At 34.4% G+C, this 22,798-nt stretch overlaps 1 protein-coding gene across 17 annotated transcripts in view; it reads left to right on the top strand.

The window, feature by feature from the left end:
- ADAM22 (ADAM metallopeptidase domain 22) overlaps positions 1 to 22,798 on the top strand; it is a gene marked incomplete at its 3' end in the record, with an annotated part of 216,953 nt that overhangs the window by 62,921 nt on the left and 131,234 nt on the right. The gene's annotated exons all lie outside the window — the stretch shown is intronic.

The raw sequence follows: 22,798 nt of genomic DNA, 5'->3' as shown, positions 1-22,798 counted from the left end.
GATTTCATTAATTTTTATCTGAATTTTCTTTTAGGTTTTTAAAACAAATTTAAAAATGAGAAAAGAAGGTTCCTTGTTATATATCTAAATCAGGTATCATAATTTTTTCGCTAGTTTTATTGAAATGTCTTTCTAAATTGTATTTAAAATAGTGTATTTAAACTTTATCAAATATGTAATTTTCATCAAACAAGATGAGTATAATGCTTTTATATGCAGTGTATTTCTGACAGGAGAACACTTCAAATTTTGACCCAGCATCAATGGTAATGGAATCTTCTTATTATTATTTTATACTTGAGGTGATTGGAAAAAAATTCTAGACTTGCTTTTATTTCAAACTTTTTATTTCTACTAGCTATATCCTTCAGTGTCTGGCATCCTTGAACACATCACTATGGTGATAGGACTTTGTTCCTATACTTCCTTGTTGTGTTGACTGTTGAGTCAGCTGTGGGCTGAAGTATCCCTGAATGCCATCCCTATACTGCTAAGGCTAACAATAACAATACAACTGTGCATGAAAAGTATATGAACCACGTATTTCCCTATATCTGATTCTTTGTCTTTATGCCTAAAATGCCCACAGCCAGCTGGGCACAGTGGCACGTGCATGTAATCCCCATGGTTTGGGAGACTGAGGCAGGAGGACTGCAAGTTCAAAGCCAGCCTCAGCAATTTAGCAAGGTCCTCAGCAACTTAGTAAGACCTGTCTCAAGATAAAAAATAATGTGGACTAAGAATGTGGCTCAGTGGTTAAGCGCTCCTGGGTTTAATCCCTGGTGCAGAAAAAACAAAAAACAACAACACAAACACCCCCTAAAAATGTAAAACATGACCATAGCCACCTCAGTGACTCTAGAGGCTGAGGCAGGAGGATAGTAAGTGGTCAGACTTGGTAACTTAGCGAGACCCTGTCTCAAAATAAAATATGAAAAAGGCTGGGGATTTAGCATAGTGGTAGAGAATGTGCCTAACATGTGCCAGGCCCTAGGTTCAGTAGCCAGCACTGAAGAAAAAAAAGGAAAGAAAAAATATTAGCTATATCTGAGTATTACTCATTTTATCATTTACATAGCATTTACTATTTTCATAGTATGTTTCTTAAAATTGAGTCACTTTTAAAATACTAAATAACTACTTTACTCTCCTAAGGAGTAACAACATCTGTGAAATCATAGGTTTGATATATTAATCACATTTTTTTTCTGATGTATATTGACATGGTTCCCTAAATATTGGAATAATAAGTCTCCAAAATCATCTTGTGTTCAACTAGTGGCATGTGTGCCCAAGACAGAAAAGCACTGCTCTTAGCTAATGAGTAATATGTAACTCATGTAATCTTGATTTTTGTGAGTTCTCTCAAGAAGTGCCTCGTTAAGCAGGAAAACATTTCCCAAGTAGGACAGGAGTAAACTTGAACTTTTTCTGACTCTGTATTGAGTGAAAATATAATGGACTGAACTGAGTGTTACTTCTTTCCTAGAAAAACTCACTTTTCTCTCAACTTCCCATCATGTACTCTTTTACAAGAACATATTATTGTATCATTTTTTAATTCTGCAAGTCAGCTGAGTCAGCTGGCAGGAGCATTACCAAGAAGTTATATGTTTTCTGGCTACCCTGGGCTCTCTAAGAATTTGCCACATAAATCCAAAAGTTGTTTGAGAGCCTTCTGGCAGCAGGAGGTAAATAGGGCTTGAAATATTGCCAAGTTCTCATTCTATTGAGGTAAGTAGCATTCCAGGGATCCCCAAATGATGATCCTCAGACTGGCTGCCACAGAATCATTTGGGGAATTTTGGCAGAAATAATTCCCAGTCCAGATCTAGTAGGGAAGGAGCTGGGAATTTGCAGGTTTACAGTTTCCTCACCCTGAAGTCATTCTGACGTGAGTCACGACAGTGACATGAGTCATGACAGTGTTTGTGAATCATGTACCATGTTCTGATCCATGTAGTGATTATTGATCTAGGGTAGAACCTTATTTAAAATTTAATATATGCTGTGACATTTTTTGTCTTATTCTAAATAAAGTAACAGGATTTATTTTTTAAAAGAGAGATATATTTTAGGTACTGAATATTACCATTTTTCTGACGAAAATATAAAAAGAGGTCTGGGGTTGTAGCTCAGTGGTAGGGCACTTGCCTAGCATGTGTGAGGCACTGGGTTCAATTCTCAGACCGCATATAAATAAAATAAAGGTCCTTTGACAACTAAAAAAATATGTATTTAAAAAAGAAGATATAAAAAGAACTTTAAATACTATCTTGGACCAGTTAGGGGCTAAAGTTGGTTGAATTGATTTGAACTGAACTTAATGAACATTAATTGTGAAGCAGATAAATTTTATATTTATTTTAGAAAGACGAGAAGAAAGTAGTAAAAATACGTAATAATTTTCCCATTTTATGCTATATTATAGCAAAATAAAACAACTGTGGATTCTGTCTCTGCTCATGTAGCTTGTCTGTCTCCCCGATTCCTGATGCCCTTATTGTACATTTGGAATCAATCATCACAGGCATGCATAGCTGCAAGCATTTGGTTTCAGGAAAGAGGTTCAGAGAAGCTAAGTGGTAAAAGAAATATGGTCAGCTCAAATAAAAAAGCTGCATTAATGAAACTGGAGGAGGAAATGAAATCAGACCTTCAACCATTGCATTTCATCATAGTACATTAAATGCCTTCTTACCAGAGTCAAGCAAAGCCCAGAAAACTCTGAAAGCTTGGCTTTGGATACCAGGCAGCTTGGATTTTTCTTCAAACACCCTGTGGCAGCAAATGGTGATGTTTAATATTCTCATGTTTTGTTCTTTTGTAACTAATCTAAGAACCTGTCCTTCATTTTGCTAGAGTGAAATTTGTCAGGCAGAGCAGAAGCATTTATTGTGTTTCCCATTGAATTTTATTTTTTATCAAAGTTGTGTATGTACATGTTTAATAATTAAATAGTTGTGCACTTTTTCTTCCTAAGAGGTAGCTTTTAACTTTTTTCTTTTTTTTTTTATTGTTTTCTCAATTATAAATAAACTGAAAAGGTACAATAGGCCTTGAAAATCTCCATTATGCTTTTCCCTAAAACTATTTCTCAAGTTATGTTCACTAATCATTTATTATCTTAATTAGCTGTCAAGATTGTTAAAAATAAGAAGTTTTACTCAGACGTAAAGAAGAATGAAATTATGACATTTGCTGGTAAATGGGTGAAACTGGAGAATATCATGCTAAGTGAAATAAGCCAGACCCAGAAAGTCAAGGGTTGAGTGTTTTCTCTGATATGTGGAAGCTAGTCAAAATAAGGGGGAAAAAAAAGAGAAATCAAAAACCAAAAGCCAAATGTTTTCTTTGATATGTGGATCTTAATTCACAACAAGGAGGGGTGGCGAGGGAAGAATAGAGGAACTTTAGATTAGGTAGAGGGAAATGAAGGGAGAGGAGAGGGTAGAGGGGGGAAGGTACGGGAGTAGAATGAATCAGACATTATTACCTTATGTACATATATAACTACATGATTCTATATCATGTACAATCAGAAGAATGAGAAAGTATACTGCAACTATATATGATGTATCAAAATGCATTTTACTGTCATGTATAACTACTTAGAATAAATAAAAAAAAAAAGAAAAAAAGAAACCTCCAGTGGGGGGAGTGGATTCCATGAAAATAGAAGGGAGATTAGTGGCATAGAGGAGGGAGTCGAGGGAGAGGGCAGAGGGCTTGGAATGAGGAGGAACAGGGAAATGAATCTGAATTAACTTTCCTATGTACATATATGAATATACCACAGTGAATTTCACCTTTATGTGTATTCATAATGCAATAATTCTAAAAAAACTATAAGTCAATAAAGAAAGATCACTAGAGTAGAGGAAAGGGAACAGGGGAGGGTTTAAAAGAGGGAAAGGGAACATACTGAGCACTGAATTGGAGCAAATTACATTTCATGTTTGTATAATTATGTCAAAATGAACCCTAATATTATGTATAACTAATAAAGTTAATTAAGTAAGGAGTCCTGGGTTCCATAACGGACCTAGTAAGTGAGACTTGCTGGGGTCTGGAGCCTGGGCATCTGTGTTCTAAACAGCCTCTAAGAGATCCTTATGCAAATTAAAGTTTGAAAGTCACTTTCCTAAAGCCTCTTGATTTTTACCAGGAAATATCATATTTTGTAACTCGATTAGTCTTTCTATCCATTTTTATGTTTCCTGCCTAACAAAGATTACAGCTTTCACCAATGATATTAATGTAAGTAAGATCAAATAGTAAGTTCATTCCATCCAGAACAGTGAGAGATGACTCTAAATCTGAGTCCTGAAAGTGCTTCTGGGACTTGAGTTATTGCTTCTAGTCCCTTCAGTAGAAAGATTAAAAAATTGTGACTTACTTTTGAATTATAATTAGGAATATTACAGTTCATTAAATTATATATTTTTATTACATGAAAATCCATACTTTCTAAAAACAGTAATTTCCTGCTAATTGTAAAATTGCTGAATGATATTTGAAATTACTTTAAATTTCCTTTAGGTCAGAATATTTCCTACTAAGGTAGTATTTAGTACTTAGTAGGAAATAGATACTGTATTCTGAAGTCTTTTTTTTGTTTTTTGTTTTTGGTGTTAGAGATTGAACTCAGGGCCTTGTGCGTGCCGGTCAAGCACTTTACCACCGAGTTTTATCCCCAGCTCTTTGAAGTAATCTTAAATGCTTATTTTCTCTGTTTAGTTATAGTGCCAATTTGTTATATATGTAGATTTGTCTCAGTTTGTTTTCAAATAAGGCTGACACTGTTTATTCTTAGATTTAATTTAATTTTTGAAATATATAAGACCTATGTGTTCAAAACTGTGAACTATATAAAGTATATACTCAGAGAAGTTTCATTTACAGCTTTTCCTTCAATCCAGCTGCTACCTCCTCCTTAAAAAATAATCATTTTATAGATTTCTGTCTTTTTGTTGTTTCTTTTTACAAATGCATGCATATAGGTATATACTTTCTCATTTCTCCTCATTTTCTTTTTCACAAAACATGCAAAATACTTTTGCTCTGCATTTTCTGTTCACAAATATATCTTGGAAATCAAGGAGATGCCTTACCAATTACCACTTTCTCCCTAACTCCCCGAAGATTGAGATGAGTTAGTAGTTTGTCTTGTTCTTAGGTTTCCTCTCTTGTTTCAGGTTTCTGGACTGAACCTTTTATTAACAAAAATTTGTTGTGCAAAGTCATTTTTTTTTTTACACCATGTTAATGAATAGGGCTTGAGAAGTAACACAGTGTGTCTTATTTGTTTGTGTGCAAATGTGTACATAACTGACCCAAACAATGTTCATGTCCGATGGCTAAAAAGAAAACAAAATACCTTCTTTTTGTCTTCTGAAAAGATCCAGGTGTAGCACCCAGATGCTGTTGTTTCATTTTAAGTGTCTTTTTCTGTTTTTTTTTTTTTTTTTTTTTTTTTCTCACTTAAAATATTATTGAAGACTGTTGCAGAGAAGTGTCATTATTTGCCTCCTCTGTGAGGACCTTTTATTTTGTAAGTTAATTAAATAAGGTGAACTAGATTCTTCCCTATCATTATTCTACCAAATTAGCATATTTAAACTGACTAGTGCAGGAAAACAGCATGTGTATAAAAACAGAGAAGCCAAATCTAACTGAAGAAATGATTAGGATTTGGGTAGAAATATAAAGCATCTGCTTTTTTTCCTTATTTATAACATTCATTGACAATAAGGCACATTGTAAAGAAAGAAAGCAGTCTTTCCAAAGAAAGATTTTCCAGTTGAACTCACTCTCCAACACTCCCAAAGGTATGTTCACTTCCTGTTTTCCTGCCTGAGGCACACAAAGTTGGAATATGAAAACCCCTGGAGGCCAAATATATTTTAAATGGTTCTCAGTATGAATATTTGTTTCTTAGCAAAAAAAAAAAAAAAAAAAGTATCTCTACATTTTACATAGAAATCCATAGAAATTAAACTGCATGACTAATTTTCAAGAAATCATTAGATATAATGTTTACCTAAAGATTTAGACAAAAGTAGTCTCAATACACATTCCTTTTGATGGATAGTTTACTAGCTCTGTGTGGTGTTGTTTATGTAAAACAGCTTACGTTTAGTTATATTATCAAGATATGTATCTCATGGTATATATCGTGATATATCATACCTAGTGATTTGTTTTCTAAAATCTATAAAAATATGTACACTACTAAACCACAGAAGATTAGCTTCACAAGTGTTCTGTTTTTATTTAGTGAAATAAACTCTTTGAAGCAGTTTAGTATTGACCTAGAAAGAAGGTCCACTAACCTATTCTTAATTTATCATGCTGATTTTGAAGTTTTTAAGGAAGTAAACTTGTTTACTTCTAAATATATTTTGTTCTTAAAAAGATTAACTATAAACTATGAAAGCAAATGTCATCTTCCATCGTACAGATGAAAATGGAATATTAAATATTTCTGAACTTTTATAAGTGTTCACAAAAAATTGGTGAAAACCATCTCTTATGTGGATAATCAGTTTTTTCTGGGGAATGCTATTGATTAATCAGAAATGGCTCTGCTAATACACCTGTGACTTACTATAATTTTCATGAGCAATAATCACTCCAGGGCAACATATATTTTTCAAGATTTAAAATTTATTTATTTTGTATTCATATGGTACATAATTAAAAAATATAAAAAAGTGATTCAGCAAAGGCTCAGCAGAAAATAGATGACATTCAAAAGAGGATTATTATAGGAGACTTTGTGTACAACAAAGCCATTTATAAAAATGTAGGGGTAAGAACCCTACCACCAACACCAATACCCAGGAATAATCACTACAGCTTAATTAGAGATAAGAGGGAATAAATACTGGAACTTAGAGTATGAATGAGTTCTGCTGTTGGTTCAGTGGCCCTTGAGAGAAGTCACAGCCTTCTTTGGAGAGATACCCAACTCCAGGGACCTACAATAAGGGAGCCAATTACTTTGTCTTCACTCATCTCCCTCTTCTTGATCTTATGTTCTATTTTACACTGCCCAGTGTCTTAATGTGTTTTGTGTTATAACAAAGTACCTGAGACTGGGTAAGTTGTAAAGAAAAGAGGTTTAGTTATCCTGTCATTCTAGAGGTTCAAGAACAGGAGCTGGCATCAGCTTCTGGTGAGAGCCTAATGGCAGTAGCATCACCATGGCAGGAGCTTGTGTGGAAGAGATCACTTACTGAGACAGGAAGCAAGAGACAAGGAAGGAGCCAGGCTGCTCATTTAATAACATCCAGTTCTTGTGGAAACTGATGCACTTGTGTGAGACTCAACTCACTCCCGGAGATCAGTGTGAATTCCTTTCTGAGGACAATCATGACCCAGTCAACTCACACTTGCCCCACTTTTAAAGATCTTACCACCATTCAATACTGTCACATTGGGGACCAATCCACAACATGGGTTTTGGCAGTGACAAACTACTTCTTAACCATTCAACTACCAGAAGCCAGAAAGCAGGAAATCCTTTGCTGTGAACCATAAAGGTCAGTGCCCGGGATATAGTGCAGGGTGGCAAATGGATCTTGATGGGCAAGTAAAACTCAGCATAAAAGATAGCTGAGAAGTCTCTTTCCTGCTTGGCACTTAGCCTCCTCCACAAAAGCAACCATCTTACCAAAAACTTCTGGAGATCTTAATCCACTCTTATTTTATAAATAAACTGAGGAGTGGGGATTACTTTTATAGACTTTTAAATTTGCCTAAAGCAACTTGTTGCTGGGAAGGAGCCCCTGATGCATGCCAGAGATTTGCTGAGGGTCACTTAAGAAAATGTGACACATATCCTGTTCCTGTGTTCTTTGTGCTCTGTATGGTCCATTTTGGCTTTAAAAATACGAAATAGGTTAAGTTTTCATATTACTGCCTTGTGTTTCCTATTAGTAAATCTGGCTCAAAGATATATTGGCTCCAAAAATATTGGCTCCTTTCAGATAAGTGATTATAACATTTTTTTCTTAAATGAACTTTTTCAGTGGTTCTCAAGCAGTTTCCTACCCTGCTGTCCATGGATGAACCCTGAATTTCAGGAATGATTGAAATTACATTCAGCACATTAGTGTGTATACATGTGCCTTTTCAGGAGTTGGGGGTCATGGCTTTCATCAAATTCTCATAGAAGTCTTTGAGTCATAAAAAACTTGGAAATGTTGGTCTGAAGGAGGTTTAATTAAGTTGGAATTTCTTTTTCCTCTCATTACATATTTTTAATGGGACCTCTGCTTTCTTAGATTTCAGAAGGCTAGACAAAGTGATTGACACCAGACATATTATAACACTGAAGTTCAAATAATCTCAATCATTTAAAAAATTCTGTAGTGTACTAGAACCATATGTGCTAAATGATTCTTGAAATATAAAATGGTGTGATCTTGTCATGAAATCCCATTATAACCAGTTAATAAAGTGATTTATGTTCAATGGGAATATGTCAATTGAATAGAAACCAAGAGAAAAATATTTTGTTTATGTGATAGAAGAGAAGATTGGGGTTAATGAAAAGATTGTATGTCATTTTTTTTTTCAACAGTGACTTGTCTAGAAATTTTATATTTTGTTGTTGAAATTTGTGATTTTTTTTCCTATGTGGAAGTAGATTTGATAAACTAAGTATAATCATATTTAAGATTTTTATTAGCATTTTTATCCTAAACTTATTATATTGTCATATTTTTTATTTCTACTTAAATACTTTGTCCTATGGCCAGATATTTTTCTGAGTAAGAAATTATAATTTCATGTTAAAAGCCATTAAGTTCAATATGTGATATTCTAGCAGCACTTAAGGGAATTTTTTTCTTCTCTTTTTATAAGACACACACAAAACAAAAATTGTGTTTTTTCTGGAACTGAGGATTGAACCCAAGGGCACTTTACCACTGAGCTATATCCCCAATACTTTTATTTGTTATTTGGAGACAGGGTGTCACAATTTGCTGAGGCTGGCCCTAAACCTGTGATTGTCCTGCTTTAGCCTCACAGGTAGCTGGGATTACAGGCATGTGTCTCCACACCCAGCTCAATAATTATTGAAATGATTACTGGAACAATATAATTTTTAGTGTACTTTACACAGCATTGTTAAGCTAGATTTTAGGAATCAACTCTTTAATTCATCATCTCCTCCTCCCCCTCCTCTTCTCTCCCCCTCTATCCTTTTCTTCCTCCTTCTCTCTCTTTGGTTTTAAGTATCTGAAACTTAATCTATCTTAAATGAAAGAAAAAATTTATTTATTTTGATTTAGGGAAATTAAACTCAGAGCAGTGGAGGTGGGGACCTGGCCTGGATGGTGGCACCCAGGGACTCAGTTCCATCAGGTCTCTTCTTTATTTCTTCACTCTACTTGTATCTGAGTTGGCCTCATTCTCTTTTAATTTATTTTTTCTTCAGGTGAAGAAAGACATTATGGTCATAGAAAGCATAAGACTTATCACTCTCTTGGCAGCAAACAATGTAGGAAGAGAACTTCTCTTTCATCACTTATGAATAAATAAAGTTCAAGAGAGGAGAGGAGTTGGTTGGTCTGGCTTGGGTCACGTGTCTGGTTGTTGGGCCAATTGCTACAGTCAGCAGCTCATCCTATTATTAACAATCTCATTCATGCATTTCCCAAAGCAAGGGGAGATTTGCGATTACCAGGGGGTAAGATTGCTGGGCTGGCCCATGTCCAACACAGTGTATTAATATGTACAGAAAATGCTGCTGCCAGATTAGTAGCTACAAAGCTGTCTTCTGGGCTCTGTAAGCCAAGAATTAAACTACTTTTTCTATTTTAACTATAAAAAGCACAAAGTCTGGAAAAATATGGATCTGTTTGATTTCCATATGTTCTTAGTCTTCCTGTAAAAGAATTTAAAGTAGATAATACTTAAGTATAATCTTCACATAATCTTCAGCATTGTAGAAAGCTTTTAAGTTGTTGAGTAGCTAGCAAAATTGAATATGAATGCAAATGAAAAATAAGTAGCACATTACATTTTATGCTTCTGACAAATTTGTAAATAATTCCTGCGTGGGCATTTTGAATACAATAGATCTTCTCTGCTTATTTTTCCATATAATCCTTTTTATTTTTCCTTTCAGAAATTGCTTAAAATGTTCATTAAAGAGTGAACATCACTGAGAGTGAAAATTGATGCAAGGTTTATTGTCTCTTCTGAAGTTCAGAAATCCTCTAGGGTGAAATATCTTTATTCTCATAACTCTTTTGTTGGGAAATACCCATCAAAATACATTCTTCTGTTGTCGCATTCTAATTAGGGCTGGAACAGACACTAAAAGAAATAAAGATGTAAAATACTTTTCACAATCCCAGTTTCAACATAGCAATTCACTTTATCGTCACACTTATTATCATTTATTTTGCTTTGTGATGCATTAACAAGATATTAGCAGAACAGTCAGCTACATAAACAGCAGCTCGGACCAAAGCCATGAGGAAGCTTCCTTACCCTTCCTTTAACGTCTCACTACAATAGATAATACTGTATCTCTGTCCTTTTCTTTGATGTAAAATCTGTGTAAACTGAGTCCATCCTTAGTGCTTGTTGATTTTAATAACTTTTCATCCTTCTTTTCCACCCAAACCATGAGGAATCCATGAGTTAGTTAAAATGAAAAATTATCTTGATTTATTTTAGAAGATTATTTTGTAAAAAATGCTTGCAGTTTATAACAACAGAAATGAAAATAAGAAGCCTCCTATATGATCTTACCCTTCAAATAAGCAATTGACTTTCCCCTTTTTGTTTGTTTCTTTTCTTTTCCTGATGGGGATGTACACATTTTATGTCATTGTGAGCATAATGTAGTTAGAATTTATATTCTGCCATTTCTAGTTAACATTGTTAGCATTTATATAAATATTTCCATATATCTGCATTCAATTTGGATTCATAAACTCTTTGTTTGCTAACAACTGTGTAAATTGGCACATGTCTGTAATCCCAGCTACTCTGGAGGCTGAGGCAGGAGCATCACAAATTCAAGGCCATCCTGGGAAACTTAGACCCTGTCTCAAAAACAAAAACAAAAACAAAAAGGACTGAGGATCCTGTTCAGCAGTAGAGTCACCCTTTGATTCAATCAATAGTACAGAAAAAAAAAAAAAAATCATTTGCTTATGTTCTATAATTTATGAAGGAATTCCCCCTTTTTTGGACATTTATGTTATTTTTGATTTTAAACTTTGTAAATGATGCTATTGTGAATATATTCATGCATCAGAATCTCTTTTTTGTGGAGAATTCTTCAAGAAAAATTCTAAATAATGGAGTTATTGCATCAAAGATTAAAACCATTTTTCATAATCCAGTTTTACAGTAAATTTGAGCTATTTTTAAAATTTGGAAATATGTGACTACAACATTATAATGTGTTTGTTTTTCCTTAAAACTCACAAGAATGTAATTTTTATTCTTCGTGAAATCCTTTCCATGTGTTCTTCCAAATTACTTATTGTTAGTCTGTTCTCATGCAGGAAAAAAAATGAAAGCCTAAATAAAGCTTAGATTCATTGTTAGATTTATTTGAAAGAAAGAGAACAGTAAGGAAACATTGAATTTTTTCACCCTTGTTTTTCTTTTTCTAATTTGCTTTGGGTCTGTGTTGATGTCTTTTATCCTTTTTCCCCCTATAGAGAAGAGCTTATTTCATGACTGTATCTATTTGTTAGCCTTTAAGCCTAGCCCTAGTCAGCGAATCATGATGATTTGATACCTTTCCCTTTATACAAAGCTTATATGGTTTACACTACCCTCCTACTATAGATGTACACGCTCTCTGCCCTGGCAATTTTTTATAAAACTAGATTTCCTTAATTTTATGTGTCCATAAAATCATATATAATCTTCTTTACAGCTTCCAGTGTGAAACCTTTTGTCAGTATCCAGAGAAGTGTAACTTTCAGAAAAGTAAATGTCAGACAACTTGGAAAACCAAAGAAAAAGGGTGGGTTCTGAACTTGAACCTTGTAAGTAGATTTTTGTACCCCATGGACATTGTGACTAACTGGCATGAAAATACTGAGGAGTTGTAAGCTGCTTAATTGAAAGTCTTGGGAAATCGGATGACATTTGTATTTCTTTTCATATCTCTTAGACTTAGCTTGTTCCTGGCAAGTATGACTTTTAGTGTTCTCCACATCCTGTATATTTTACCCACTCTGTGGGAGATTCAGACAATGAAGGGACACATTCCATGAACACTTGGCTTACTTTGATTTAATTTGAAAGTTATTAAAAATCGGTTTATTCTATTGAAAAAATTTAACGTGTAACATAAATTTCTAGATACATTGCCTTGTAACTACAAGATAATCCCTAGGTGGCAACTCAGACTGAAGTTACCATTTATATGCACACTCTAAAAATAAGTCACATAAACAGGTGCATCGTTATTTGTTCTGTGTAGTAATTACACATACACATTTCTTGATCCAACTGGAGAGTTCCATAGTTTTTTAACACTGTGGATCTACAAAGTATTATGGCCATTATTATTAAATTTATGACAAAGAATTTTAAGTGGGGAAAAAATTCCTATAGGGTTACTATAATATGGATCTGGTTTTGTTTCCACACCTTTTCAGATATTGCAGAATTCAAGGACTAGAACAGATAATGGAATTATAGGTTAAATGTTTTGCATTCCTCATATGTGTGTGTGTTTTCTCTTTTAGAATGGTCACGGGTGCTTGCTTTCAACCCATCTAAAGGAGCGTTTTGAAAAGAAAGAACCACTTTTCATTTTCTTACCAGTGTTATCCTGCTGAATCTGCTTTTACTCATATTAAGTGATGTACCAGTTTTTAACTTTAAGAATCTTCTTGTTTGTTTTTGTTTTTGTCTTTGGCTGCTCTGTAAGTACTGGAGAAGGCTGATTCTTCCATCCTCAAAACTCTTGGTTTGAACTCATGCTTTCGCTCCTACTTCTTGATAGTCCTTCTTCACAGGCCTTCTCCTCTCGGTGGGCATAAGGAAGCCTGAGTCACTGCCCTTTTTACTCCCCACCCACCGTCATCACCCAGCCCTACTTCTGTGGAGATCTTCCAGTCCTGCCTCTCGGTTCCCTCCCACCTCCAGTTCCTGTTGCACACCTCGACGTAGACCAGGCCTCATCCTCACTTCACCGTCAACATGTGCATTCTAAACGCATCAGTTTAAACCCCACCCCACTGACCTTCCAGATTTTCACCTGTCTACCCTACTTTTCTGTCATCCAAGTTTATTAAGTATCTGTTGCGAATGAGGTGATAAAGACGAAAATCAATTTTGGTTAGGGTTCGTTTTCTCTTACAGGGTAACAAACTACTGAAAACGTAGTGGCTTAAAATAACAAATTTATTATCTCAGTTTCTGTGAGTCAGGAATTTGTTTTCAGATTAGCTGGTTCCTCCACTCAGAGTGGAACAGAGGTGTCGCTGGGGAGGCAGTCACATCTGAGGTTTGAAGTTCTCTCCTAGGCTCATTCGATAGTTGGCAGAGCTCAGCATTTCATGTGGCTGTGTGACTGAGGCCCATGTTTTCTTGCTAGCTGTTAGTTGGGGACCCCTCTAACCTCCTACTGTCATTCTCAGGTCTTGCCCCATGGTCCTTCCAGAGGCAGTTCATTAATATGGTGGTGACTTTTTCGTAGGCCAGTAGGAGAGGTTTTGCTCCTGCTCCTCACCTGATTAAGCTAGGCCCTCTAGAGGTTATCTACCTTTTTAGTAACTCAGATTCTATTCATAAGGGACCTTAATTACATCTGTAAAGTCCCTTTTCCTACAAGATGTAACTTAATCATGGGAGGGAATCCCATCATATTCAAGGCCCTACTCACACTGGAAGGGAAAGAAGTATGCAGGATGTATTCAGTGGGTGGGAATCTTGGGGGCTTTCTTAGAATTCTGTTTACCACAGGACAGATGGAAGCAAGAGTGGTGATGAGTGCCATCTTATTTAAGTGATGACATTACATTAGTTGTAACATAGGTGGTGCCAGTAGTGCTAGTTTGGGGTTTTTATATTAGTGTGTATTTGTGAAAAATTATACTAATTATACATCCCTATGAACATATATATTCTAAAAACATATCTACAAAATATTTTACTACACATTTGTTTAGATGTATACACTAATTTTCCTTTGGGTGGTACTAGAGATTGAACCCAGTGATGCTCTACCACTGAGTTATGACTCCAATCCTTTTTTCTTTGGAGATAGAGATAAATTATCAGGTCTGGCCTTGAACTTGCTATCCTCCTGTTTCACCTCCTAAATTACTGGGATTACAGGCATGAGCTGTCATGCCCGGCCACTGATTATATCTTCAATTGATCTTTAATACTTTTTGGCAAGAATTTTCTACAGTTCAACCATACTTGAATATGAAACAATATTTTTTTTGGTGGTGCTTGCTTGGGATTGAATGCAGGGCCTTGGGCATGCTAAGTGCATGCTCAACCACTGAGCTATATTTCTAGCCCCTAAAATTTAGATTATTTTTAGAAATACTATGGTTTTTTATTGAGACATACATGCCGTTTCTTTTTTATCTTATTTTTTGTTGTAAAATTCTGAACAATTTTACCTGCTGTTCCCTCCAATCTAGGTAAGGTTGAATATAAAGTGACTGATTTCATCTGCCTTGCCAGATAAGCACAGTTGCTTCTGGTGAATAATAAAATCGTGGCTTTCATCCTTTTCATCCTTTGACCTTTGGAGGAGTATCATTCTTCTAAGTTGAGAGAGAGAGAGAGAGAGAGAGAGAGAGAGAGAGAGAGAGAGCAAGCTAGTCAAACCACATTTTGAAATGCCATCTTTCTTAGGAACAAATCCGTTAAGAAAAGACAAAAATGTAGATATTTTATTTGAATAAACAGAATAGTGTTTCTGCTTCGACGTCCTAAAATATATGCATAATAGCATCTGTTTCTCTATAAATACAGAGATTTGTTGTTAGTTATTTTCTGCTAGTGTTTCTAAAATTGGTGATAGAATTTTTCTTTGAGTCATTATCTGTTTTGTATTCTTTGCTCTACTATCTAAAACATTTCACGAATCTAAGAGAAATGTATTTTTTCAGAGGAGAACTTTCCCAATATTTTTCATTAATTTGGCGTAGATGAGGGTCTACTGTCAATTCTGATGGGTTATTTTAGTAGGCTGTAAAAAAAGATGCATTCTTATTTCCATCTTATAGAGGAGGAGATTCAACAATTTACACCATTTTTCTAAAGATAGTGTATTAGTTAGTAGGAAAAAAGAAGAAATGAAGTTAATTGATGAGGTATTTACTTGATGTGAAATTAACTACTGACACTTGAAGACTTAACTTTTCTTACCTGGAGCAGTTTATTGCTAGCGAGACTGTTTTGTGGAGCAATCTTTTATAAATGTGTTCACAGATTGCTCTGCTATAAGCTGTCTGACTTTGCAGTTGATCTCAAGGAGGTTAAATTGAAATTTGAAATTACTATCCCTGCCTCTACCCACATATACATTCAGTCCTCACTTTTTGATCGACTTAGCATTTTTGTTCTCTTAGGAAAAAATAAAAAGAGATTCATGGCTGGGTAATGATAGTATTCACCCTCCAATTCAAGTCTGTCTTGAGCTTGTTGCGGTCAGGGTGACATTTCACCCTTCATTAAGGGAGCTTTGAGGACAGATGTAAATCCATAAGGTACTGTCTTCTTGAATGCCACTAAAAGTGCCTCTATCCTACACCCAGGTGTCCTAGTTATCTTGTCTGTTCTTTGATATTTCTTCTGTCTCCTGGGCATACCAGATCAAAATATGAATATATTAGTAGCTTTCTAAGGAAAGTCATATACCATAGCTGTAGAAGGAAATAAAATTGTTGCTTTTGGTAGCAAGGAGGTGAATGAGATAGATTTCCTTGCACTGTCGTCACTTTTCAGGGGGCTTAACCTGTTTTTTTTTTTCTATTCATGAACATATGATTAAAAAACATTCTAATATTCATGGTAAGGTTTATACCATTCCATATTTAGAAAATTTGTGCTTAGAAGTTGACATTCCTTTCCTTTTTGAATCTGTAAAAAAGCTGACTAAAGATACAGGCAAAATATTTAAGAAAAGCATTGAAATTATTTCAGATACACCCATGCACATCCACACAAGTCCATATGTGGGTGGAAATTGTGAAGAAGTTTTCATCAATATGCATGCCATTTAAAAGTGCAAGAGATCCCAGGGAAAATAATTTCCAACCTTAGCATCAGAGCTGCTACTTTTCGTCTATTTTTGTATGTGTATTATATAAATAAAATATACTATTCTTCTCATCACTACACTATGGTCTACATTAAATCCAAATTTAATTTCTTTTCGAATTTAAAATAGGAGCTGGACCTGGTGGTGCACACCTGTAATCCCAATGACTCAGGAGTCTGCAGCAGAAAGATCAGACATTCCAGGATGGCCTCAGAAATTTAGTGAGGTTCCAAGCATCTTAGTGAGACCCAGTCTCAAAATAAAAAATGAAAAGGGCTGGGGATGGAACTCCGTGGTAAATTGTCTCTAGGTTCAACCCCAGTACCAAAATAAATAAATAATAAATAATTAAATTAAATTAGTGAACTTAAAATGGGGAAACTAAATAATATTTGTTAAAAAGTAGTATTCTAATGGTTTTCTAAAGTGGTGATATTATTGGCCTTTAGAACACACACTACGGTTTTATTTTTGGTAAGCTATTAGCAATTCATTTATTTGAAGAAAGGGATTTAAAATTAACTTAGAAGTGAATCTTCCCTTTTGGTGAAAAGATACTGTGTTTACATATTATGCTTAGCTATGATGAGATGGCTTTTTAAAGAATGCCAATGAATTAACATGTACTCTGTTAGATGTTCTCATAGTGATAATACATAGATAAATGGGTATGTAGAATTTTCTACCAAAATCTATCATGAGCTGGAGAAATTAATTTTATTTATTTATGTGTTTTTTCTACCAGGGATTGAACCCAGGGCTACTTAGCTACTAAGCCACATCCCCAGCACTTTTAATTTTTTAATTTTATTTTGAGAGAGGGTCTCAGCAGTTTGCTTATAGTCTTGCCAAGCTGCTGACAGTGACCTGCGATCCTCCTGCCTCATCTGGGATTATAGGCATGGACCAGCACACCAGGCTGAGGAATTCATTTTAAACTCACATCACATTTGTGTCATGAATCTCCGTTGGTAATACGCTACCTACTACATTTAGGTTTTTATTTATTTATTTATTTTTTACGGTTGCCTCCCTCTGCACCCAGCTTTATTAAGATGTAATTGACAAAATAAACATAGTATATATTTATGGTATACACCGTATTGTTTTGACATATGTATGCATTGTGGAATTATTAAACCAAACTAATATGTCCATCACCTGACATGTTTGTATTTTTTATGGTGATAACTTTTAACGGTTTTCAAGTATCTAATACACCATTAACCATAGTAACCATATTGTTCAATAGATCTCTAGAACTTGTTCCTCCAGTCTAAGTCAAATTTTGTAACCTTGAAAGAGTATCTCCCCATTTCCTGTTCCCAAACCCACCCTCAGGTGATTGCAAGCAACCAACATCCTCTCTGCCTTCTGTGAGTTTGACTTTTTTAGGTTCCACATGTAAGTAAGATCATTTGGTATTTGTCTTTCTATGCCTGACTTTTTTCCTCTAGGTTCTTCCATTGCCAATGTCACAATTTTTCTTTTTCAGGACTGCATAGTGTTCTAGATATACCACATTTTCTTTATTTGTTCATCCATTGATGAACACTTAGCTTGATTTGGTTCTTTTTGTGAATAATACTGTAGTGAACATATTCGTACAGATAGTTTTTGATCTACTGATTTCATTTCCTTTCTACATGTACCCCAACATGGAATTGCTAGAACATATATATTGTAGTTCCATTTTTAATTTTTGAGGAACCTCTATACCATTTTCCATAAGGAATGCATTAATTTACATTCCCCCTAACAGGGTACAAGTGTCCCCTTCTCCATATACTCTCAACACTTTTTATCTTTTGTCTTTTTAATAATAATAGACTTTCTAAGGATTGTGAAGTGATATTTCTTAGCAGTTTCAATTAGAATTTTTTCATGAGTAATGGTGTTGAATATTTTTTCATATGTTGTTGGCCATTTTTTTTGTTTTCTTTAGAAAAATGTCTACTTATAGCCTTTGCCTGTATTTAATTTGGGTCATTTTCTTGGTGTTGAGTTGTTTGAGTTCCTTATGTATTTTAGATATTAGCCCCTTGTGAGATATATGGTTTGCAAATATTTTCTCCCATTTTGTAGGTTGTCTCATGATTGTTGATTGTTTCCTTTGCTCTGCAGAAACGATTTAGTTTGATCTAATCTTATTTGTTTATAGTTTTGGGTTCATGTACAAATAATAATTGCCCAAACCAACGACAGAAAACTTTTATTGTTTTCTTTTACAGCATCAGGTCTTTAAGTCTTTCAGGTCCTTGAAATGTTTAATCCATTTTGTGTTGACTTTTATATATGTTGTAAGATAAGAGTCCAGTTTTACTCTGTGTTTGGGTACCCAGTTATCCAATACCATTACAGTTAGGTTATTTTTAATACATCTTTCATCTTGAGTCCTTTCATGTTCCTTGGCCAATTAGTTACAGTAAAAAATCCTCACCAGTCTTATTTTACCCTTTCTGTTAATAAAGGATTGTGAATCAGAGCATGAACTTGAGAATCAGACCTACTTGGGAATGAATGATGCTGTTATTGACCAGCTGGAGAACTTTGGGCTGTCACTTGAATTGACCAGTGGGGTAAACTTTGGGCTCAGAACTTTACCTTTCTGGCTTCTGTTTCCTCACCTATCAAATGGAATCATATATATACCTACCTTATCAATATGCTGGGGTTTTTTTCTGTGATCAGCTAATGGATATAAGATACCTAACACAAATCCTTAGCACTGCAGAAAAAAAACAAAAACAAAAACAAAAACAAGGAAGCAAATAAACAAAAGCCTAGCACATGTCTGACGCATGGAAGCACTCCACAAATGCTAGCTGTTGTATTATTTTCTTCAGTTGAACCCATGGCTCTGGGTAGTTTTATCATCTCACTGCCTCTAGAGTCACTAGTATTTTTTTCCTGCCACGACTCTGCTCTTATTATCCCTTTCATTTGAAATGACTTTCTCTTGCTTCTGTCCAACCCATGGACATTTTCTCTCTACCTTCCAGCAATTGAATCTTTTCTCTTTCAAGAACCCTGAATGTCCGTTCTGATTCACAGTTTTTTTGTTTTGTTTTTTTGTTTTTTTGTTTTTTTTGCATGTGTGAATTCTGGATGCTTACTGTTAGTCCTGTTTCTCATGGCTCTAAATAATACTTACTTTGGGATTTGTTCTGTGTGGTTTCTTGTTTTCTTAATATGGCTCGAATTTCCATGGAGTCAAGTCCTTTTAAATTCTTGCATCTTCTTAAGAATTGAGCATATGGGCTTGTTTGGAATTTTGTCTTTTTAAAATAATCGACAAAAGGAGCAATCTTTGCCCTGCAAAAAAATAAAATAAAATAAGTGACAAAATGATTTTATGTTATTTACTGTGAATTGTATATATTTGTGAACACTAAATATACTACTAAATATTTTAATTATTAACAATTTTATTAAAATATCTGTAATATTTTCATTTATCATTTATTTTGGCAGGGTCTTTCACAAAATGTGTAATAATTACACATATGCAGCACACTATTAATAAATGGATCACATAAATAAGTGAATCAAATGTATACATTTAAATAAAATTATTTATGTGTACATATATAAGGAGAGAGAAATGAGAGGGAGGAGGAGGTGGAGGTATGAAAAATGGTGGAATGAGACAGACATCATTACCCTATATACATGTATGATTACACGAATGGTATGAATCTACATAGTGCACAACCATAGAAACAAAAAGTTGTACCCCATTTGTGTACAATGAATCAAAATTCAGTCTATAAGAATAAAAAAAATGAAAAAAAGAAAATACATTTTTTAAAGATGAAAAAAATTAGGAATACAGAAGGTGTAAAAGAAATAAAAATGGAAATTTCTTGTACATCTTAGTGCTTGGTTCTTCTGTAATTTAATTAACAATTACCTCTTGTTAATTGTTTTTAGTATTTTGCTATTCTAATATGAATATCCTTGTTCATATATTTTAGGGTTGGCTTTTTTTTTTTTTTTTTTTCAGTATTGGGGATTGGATGCAGGGTACTCTACCACTGAGTTACATCTCCAGCCCTATTTATTTTTTATTTTGAATAGGGTTTTACTAAGTTGCCCAGGCTAGTCTTTAAACTTATGATCCTTTTGCCTCAGCCTTTCCAAGTAGCTGGAATCACAGACATGCGTCATTGTACCTGGCTATTTCAGGCCAGTTTTTTTTCTTCTTATTTTTTGTGGTGCTGGGCATTGAACCCAGGCCTCATACATGAAAGGCAAGTGCTCTACCACTGAGCTACATCCCCAGTCCTTTTTATTTTTTATGTTGACACAGGGTCTTACTAAGTTGCATAGGCCCTTGTGATTTGCTGAGGTTAGCTTTGAACTTGCAATCCTCCTGCCTCAGCTCCCTGAGCCACTGGGATTACAGGCATGTGCCTCAGTCCCAGGCTTGGATCTTTTTTTAGTCATTTGGGTGATGGAGAATCTACCTTCTATAAAGATCATATCAGCTTATTCAAGATTAATCTGTGTTCCTATATTAATCTTTTAAAATGGTTATGATAGGTTAAAATATTTTTCTTTTAATATTCTTTATTCTTTTATTCTTTTTCCACATTTTTATTGGTACATTATAGTTGCATATGTTTATGTTACATATTTGTACTTGCACACATATAACATGAAATTTGTATTATATATTTGTACATGCATGTATATAACAATAATTTGGTTAGTATCATTCCTCAGTACTTACCTACTTTATTCTTTGATTCTGAATAGTTGTCCATTTTTAGACATTTTATAAAGTGTTTGCATACTCTTTCCATCTTCTATTGAAATGTTCACTTTTTACTTATTGAATTATAAGTACCCATTATACATTTAGGATATTAACTATTTGATATACCACATGGTTTCTAGGTCTAGAAACACAGGAGAATATATAATAGGTGGTTTACAGATGTTATATCATACTTCATGTTTGAATAATCTTTCCATCTTCTATTGAAATGTTCACTTTTTACTTATTGAATTATAAGTACCCATTATACATTTAGGATATTAACTATTTGATATACCACATGGTTTCTAGGTCTAGAAACACAGGAGAATATATAATAGGTGGTTTACAGATGTTATATCATACTTCATGTTTGAATAATATTTACTTCCAGACTTTATGGCTACCTTCTATATTCTGTAAATAATTCTCTCTTTTCTACTTATCTACCAGTATGTTATCTATCATTAACTAAGTTTTAGTGTTATATGTCAGAGAACTATTTAAATTTTGATGTAGCCAAACCCACAGTGATTTTTTTCAGTTTTGATTTTGATTTTAGAGAGTTCTTTCTCATCAAATAAAGTCATTTAAAATTTTTGGTACTGCTTTTATGATTTTTATTTTAAATAACAGATCATTTAACCCATTTAGAATTTCTATAGGTATTAGTGGACGGTAAGTCTATCTTTATTTTTTCAAATGGGAAAGGCCTTCACTGAACCTTTAATGGTAATACCAGGTTACAAGTTCCTGGGAAATCCCATAACCTCTCTGAGACTCAGCTCTCTCACCTATAAAGTCAGGAGTAAGAATTTTTCTCATCTCAGATTGAGGTTCATGTAGGGTGAATCCCATGTCCAGAGTCTAATGTCTTACCTCATCCATATTGAACTTCTCTACGTACGCTCTTCCATGTATCATTTGGATACTGAAGTTTGGGTTGTGTTATAGTTTAAGTATGATGTAGCCCCCAAAGCTCCTGTGTTAATGCAGAAACATTCAGAGGTGAAAGGATTAGCTTTTGAAAACTGTAACCTAATCATTTAATCCTAGTTTGAATGGACTGACAGACTAAACTGTTTCCAGATGGGTGGTGACTGGAGGAGGTGCGTCCCCCAGCAGGGTGTGAGTCCTGCAAGGGATCCTTTTCCCTGTGGCCCTTGCCTTCTGTCCACTTTCTGTCACACCCTTTGACCATAATGTTCTGCCTCACCTTGGGCCCAGAGCAATGCAGTTGGCCCACCACGGACCAAATCTCTGAAATTGTCCTCCCTCTAAGTTGTTCTTGTCAGGCATTTCGGTCATAGTGGTGCAAAGCTGATTAACACAAGGAGGAAAGGGATTGGTCTATCTTTACCTTGATCTAAGAAAATCTAAGGTTAGAATTGGTAAGTGGAACTTAAATGCTTTTTTTTTTTTTTTAGCCACCAGATGTTATTTTAAACTGACTGATGAAAACCATCATTTTATATAAATGGTTTTCATAACAGAAACTTTAAAATATGAAATGCTTTCCAAATATCCATAGTGTTACTTTAAAGAAAGGAAGCTACAAGAAAAGGTCAATTCAGAAATAAAGCAAAATATAAATATAGATCATAGTTTTAATTTTGATTTTCTATTTAAAAGTTCTTGTCTCAAAATGATTTTTTATTTTTAAGTACAATAATTTAAATTTAAAAAAATATAAAAAATTAAACAAGAGAAATGTTCATAGTCTTAGAGATTTTAATAGGCTAACCTAAGAATAA

The sequence above is a fragment of the Sciurus vulgaris genome (assembly GCF_902686455.1).
Source record: "Sciurus vulgaris genome assembly, chromosome: 8".
In the NCBI taxonomy this organism is placed as follows: Eukaryota; Metazoa; Chordata; class Mammalia; order Rodentia; family Sciuridae; genus Sciurus; species Sciurus vulgaris.
This window is presented reverse-complemented; position numbering and strand designations above follow the sequence as displayed.